The 5,703-nt window shown below is 43.7% G+C and overlaps 1 pseudogene; it reads right to left on the reverse strand.

The window, feature by feature from the left end:
• Positions 1-544: 544 nt before the first annotated feature.
• On the reverse strand, positions 545-1,665 carry LOC101323562 (probable G-protein coupled receptor 45; annotated as a pseudogene).
• Between the last annotated feature and the right edge of the window lie 4,038 nt (positions 1,666-5,703).

A 5,703-nucleotide genomic window follows, 5' to 3' on the forward strand; every position in this document is an offset into this window, starting at 1 on the left:
ATTTCCCGTGTGACTTTGGTTTATAGAAAGCGTGATTTGGCATCATCTGAAATGCACATCTGACCAATGTAAAGAACCTTGCAAGTTTCCACAACATATGCCACAGACACAAACGCCTCTGAAGAATGCTGGTGCCCAGTAGTGATTGATGACCCAGCGATGAACCTACTTGGATCTCTCACATCAGAACATGGCACAATGGGTGCCTCCGAGGCAGGTCTTGAGGGAACTCTTTAGACAGAGCCTTCCTCCTGCCCCACAGCCAACCTCCCTCCCTGATCCCCTTGCCTCCCTAAGGTTTGACCCAACTCCTTCATCACCCACCCCTTTCCCCTTTTTTCTTGACCATCCAGTTTCCATCAGACCCTCAGCGAGAAACAAAAATAATTCATGGTGCAAACTTGGGAGAAGCAGCTCACCTGGTAAAAAATAAGTCCCTTTGTACTTAAGAGGCCCCACCAAGTGCTGACTGCACGGAAGTCCCAGGAAGCTGAGTGGGGGGCAGCAGGGGATGGGGGGTGGGGTGGGGCTAACTGCCCCTCCCCTACACAGGGTACTGGTTTTCGGTGCATGCGTAGATGGTGCTCAGCTGGCTTCTCCTCCGGATCCGCTCAGGCACTTTGGGGGGGGATCTGGAAGGTCTGAGGCAGCAGCTCCAGACAGGCCTCACAGAACTTCTTGATTCACCAGCAGTAGATGATGGGGTTGAAGACGGACTTGAGGTAGCTGAGCTCTAGGACGCAGAGGCTGGTGGTGTAGAATGTGTGTCCGCAGTAGAACCTCCAGTTGAACACGGGACAGCAGGCTGTAGACAGAGTGCGGCAACCAGCACAGCGAGAAGCCCACGAAGAGGATCAAGATGGTGGTGAAGGCCTTGGTTTTGAAGCTCAGGTCCAGGCTGACCTGCTGCTGCCGTTGGAGCCGCCGCAGGCCGGTGCAGGTTGGCAGCTGCAGGTCCAGGCTGTAGGACTTGTTGTGCACGTGCACGGCGTCCTTGCACACTGTGTGCAGTATGCCCAGGTAGGAGCTGAGCATCACGGCGAAGGTCGCGAAGAAGGTGGCCCCCACCAGCGTCAGCACTTAGGCGCGGCCGGCCAGCAACTCGGTGTAACCCAGCATGCATTGTGGTGCCCGTGCTGGCACCTCCACCTGCGGCCAGTCGCCCAGCAACAGGGTTGAGACACAGAAGTACAGAGCCCAGGACACGGCGGTGATCACCTTGGCCCTGCGGGGGTTCAGCCTTTCCTGACGCTGGACGATGATGAGGAAGTGGTCCACACTGATGATGAGTAGGATGGCCACGCCCTCCAGGACGAAGGACCAGTAGAGCGCAGCCGAGAGACTGCAGAAGGAGTCCCCGAAGTGCCAGGAAACAGTGATAAGGGTTACGACGGTGAAGGGCATGAAACACAAGGACAGTATGATGTACGAGAAGGCCAGCGTGGCCAGCAGCAGGGTGATGGTGGAGTGCATGGCCGGCCTCTGGTACACGATGATGCAGACCACGGTGTTGCTGAGGAACCCCACCACGATCATCAGCATCATGAGGACTGCCAGGGACATCCTGAGGGGCGCAGGTGAAGGGGGTGCCCGAGAGTCTGCCGCGTGGCTCCCTTTGGGCAGCAGGTATTCGTAGGTCTCAATGGACGAGCGGTTAGAGGCCATCATGGAGGAAGTCCTGGAGCTGGGGCAGAAAAGAGAGGAAGGGGCCTCAGCGCTTCAGGGGCTGCTGCATTCTTTCTGCTGGCTGCATTTTCCTCCCGGTTTTCTTGTATCTAGAGGGCGCTGCAAGGGCTGGGAGGAGCCTGCCTCTTTGGGAGCAACTGGCTGGGATTTGCGATTCATCACAGCCTCATCATCTCCGTGACAATGACTGTGTCCGCAGCTTTCTACTTGGACGCTCTCACTGGCCTGTTGCAAAGAAGCATGAAAGAGAAGGGGGTTAGACCTTCCAAGCATGGGTTGAATAGAGCAGTTTTTACCTTTTACAGGTATTTTAAACATCAGAGTGGAGCTGACTCACTTATTTACCACGTGGGGAAAAGGCTTGGTCTTCACAAATACGACGAGCCTTGTCATGTAACCCAGGAAACCTGATCAGACCTACCTTGTGGGGGACCAGAATTTGTAATCAACATTTCCATAATCAGCATGTATTTTATAACTTGAATTACAAACATCCTGATCCAGTGAAGCTTTGGCTGAGGCAACCCCCAGTAGAGAGCCAGCTCCATGAGGGCAGGGTTTTGTCTGTGTGGTTTGTTGTGTCCCCAGCAGAGAAGATGTTCAAAAGAAATTCTGTTGAATGAATAAATGGTAGTTGATGCCGCTGCTATTTGTTTAAGTGTGGAGTCACATGCAGTTTTAAAAAATAATCCAGCAAGATCCCATGTACCCTTCCCCCAATTTCCCTTAATGGTAACACTTTGGACAACTGTAGTGCTGCTAGAATGTTAGTTTTGGAAACACTGATGAAAAGGAAGACACTATCCCCCCAGATAAACTCTTTTAAAGGATGCTGTTGGGGCTTCCCTGGTGGTGCAGTGGTTAAGAATCCGCCTGCCAATACAGGGGACGTGGGTTTGAGCCTTGGTCCAGGAAGATCCTACATGCTGCAGAGCAACGAAGCCCGTGTGCCACAACTACTGAGCCCATGTGCCACAGCTACTGAAGCCCACACGCCTAGACCCCATGCTCCGCAACAAGAGAAGCCACCACAATGAAAAGCCTGCACACCACAATGAAGAGTAGCCCCTGTTCGCTTCAACTAGAGAGAAGCCTGCGCACAGCAAGGAAGATCAAACACAGACAAAAAAAAAAAGAAAAAAAAGTTGCTTTGTCAGCACCAGTGTCCTCATGGTAGAACAAGCTTCCAAAAATGTCTGCCACTAGTGTTTATGTCTCCAGTGGGAGTCCTAGTAGCTTCTTGCCTCTCCAAGTCATTCTCCAAGGTCAACTAATGGGTCTGACCCAGACTCCTTTCAAATTATTTCCTCTGTGCTGGGATTCAGAGCATGTGAGATTTTGTGCATGCCTTTTAAAAGCAGAGTGTCTGTGTCATATAGTCCTCTGTCTCTCCCACATGCAAGCCCCACTGTCTTTTAAAGCCAAATGTTCTAGGGACTCTTCTTCCCTGTGCAGGAACCCTGGACTGGGGAGCCTGATGTGGGGTTGAGACTCACCATCCCTTGTGAAGAACCTCTGCAATTGTGATTCCTCTCATTTGAGCATTGCCTATCCAGGGGTGTGGGTCGTCTTCTCCCACACTTCTAGTTGTGGTTCCTCTTTTATATCTTTGGCTGCGGAAAATCTTTTCTGCTAGTCTCAGCTTGTTTTCATGGATAGTTGCTTTGTAAATACTTGTAATTTTGGTGTGCATCCATTGTAAGAAGGGAACATTTTCTTTCGCTTGGATTTTCAGTTGCTTGAAAAAATAATACAATATCATTTTTTTCTATAAAAATTGAGAAAAATCAAATGCATAGATATGTTCAACTTTAGAAAAGTAGGTATTTGGTAAAAGATACTTAATAATTGGTATATTACCCTCACACACACACACAAACATAATTTAACTCCATATGCATACTACATTTATTTTTCCATTCCTATTTATTTCATATAGATCACACATTTTGTAAACTAGCAGGGGCCATACCAAATGGCTCACTTTTTCTATTGCCCTATACATTTTCTGTACAAACCATCTAACCGTGATGTTGCTTATTTAATAATCTGAAATTCAATACTGGCAAAGCCAAGAATTTATGCTGATAATAAATCAATTTCTCTGAGGGGTGTGGAGTTGGGTTCTTGCTTTCCGTTCCTGGAAGGAAACGTTTAAATACTGACAACTGTTACTTTAAACCCACCTTGGTATTACAGGGGCTTGAGTCTAACCTCCCTTTAAATGCATACAAGTTTTCAGAGAATTCAACCTAGGCATTCAAAAGGAAAGGAAAACTGGCTCAACTTTGTTCCATTTTCCTTCAGATAATGGATAGGAGAATGTGAAAGAGAAGCCATTTAGTCTTAAGTACACATTATATGGTATTTTCAAGGATGTAACAGTCCTTAGTTCTTGGGCAAAAAATCTTAAGTCTCAAGAGAAGTAAAACATTGACTTGTGAAGAGTTAGGAATTATATACACTAAAACCAAAACTTTTATTTATCTAGAAAGAAAGTTGACAAATACTATAACATAACACATGATCTTACAGATTTTGAAATTTTTAAATGTGGCATTACTATTAAATAAATCATGTGGAAAGCAACTATATTGACAACGATAGCAAAAATCTGTATTTTGTACATCCTGCTGACAGTTGATAGCATGACTGAATTGATCAAAATCTATTATTTCTTTCAACCTTCAAAATCTCTCCTTGCTTAAAACTGATGAAATCACAACATCATTAATCCAAATAAGTGATTATAATTATCAAATTAATTATTCCTATACTATCAAGTTCTGGTTATTTTGATCAGTTTAAGTACTATGATCTGAAGACTGATTTCTGAATACTAAACATATATTTAGGGGCTTTTACTTTGATTTCTGGTAAAGCTTTGCATATTTGATAATAACAATGACAGATTACATTTGAATTTCAACCCAATACACTGATTTTATTGTTTCTGTATTTCAGATAGTCAAAAATCAATTACCTTGACAATAGTGCTTATTTCATATGTACAAAAAATATTTTAAGATTAGACAAGGAATTTTCTTTTTCTTCTTCTAATATTAATATTATTACTACTACTACTACTTAGGACTGGCTTGCCTCACCTATATAGAGAGTAAAGGAATAGTTTATTATAAGACCATCTGGTGTCAATATGAATGAATTGAAATTAACAGATAGATAACCCTCTTCATTTTTAAAGAAAAGTGTTATTTCTCAAGTGTTAGTGTGATTATATTTTCTGTCTTCCAAGACTTCACAAAATGAATTGCTGCTGAAATTTCTATGACATTCGTCCTTTTCTTAAGAAGAAGAAGCCTATATCAGTCAGGACAGCTGATTTGGTTGGATCCCATTTCCACCACGGAGAGGGGGAAGCTTTTTACTGAGGCATTGTGTTGTGTTACATATAACAAAACTCTGAGAGAGTTGCCTATACCCCATTTCTTCTCCTTCCATTCACTTTTGAACCCACTTCAATTAGGTTTTCATGCCCATTCTTCTATTTGTTATTCTCAAAGTAACAAATAACTTGCACATTGCTAAATACATTAACCAATTCCCAGTCCTCAGTGTATTTGATCAACAGTGTGTTAATCAATCTAATTCTTTTTAAAATTTTTTATTTTATATTGGAGTATAGTTAACTAACAATATTGTGTTAGTTTCAGGTGTACAGCAAAGTGATTCAGTTATACATATACATGTACATATTCTTTTTCAAATTATTTTCACATTTAGGTTATTACAGAGTATTTAGCAGACTTCCCTGTGCTATACAGTGGGTCCTTCCTGGTTATCTATTTTAAATACAGCAGTGTGTATATGTCAATCCCAAACTCCCAATCTATCCCTCTCCCCTAGCTTTCCCCTCTGGTAACCATAAATTCATCCTCTAAGTCTGTGAGTCTGTTTGTTTTGTAAATCAGTTCATTTGTATCATTATTTTTAGATTTTGCATGTAAGTGATATACGATATTTGTCTTTCTGTGTCTGACCTACTTCACTTAGTAT

Source organism: Tursiops truncatus, chromosome 8 (assembly GCF_011762595.2).
Source record: "Tursiops truncatus isolate mTurTru1 chromosome 8, mTurTru1.mat.Y, whole genome shotgun sequence".
Taxonomy (NCBI): domain Eukaryota; kingdom Metazoa; phylum Chordata; class Mammalia; order Artiodactyla; family Delphinidae; genus Tursiops; species Tursiops truncatus.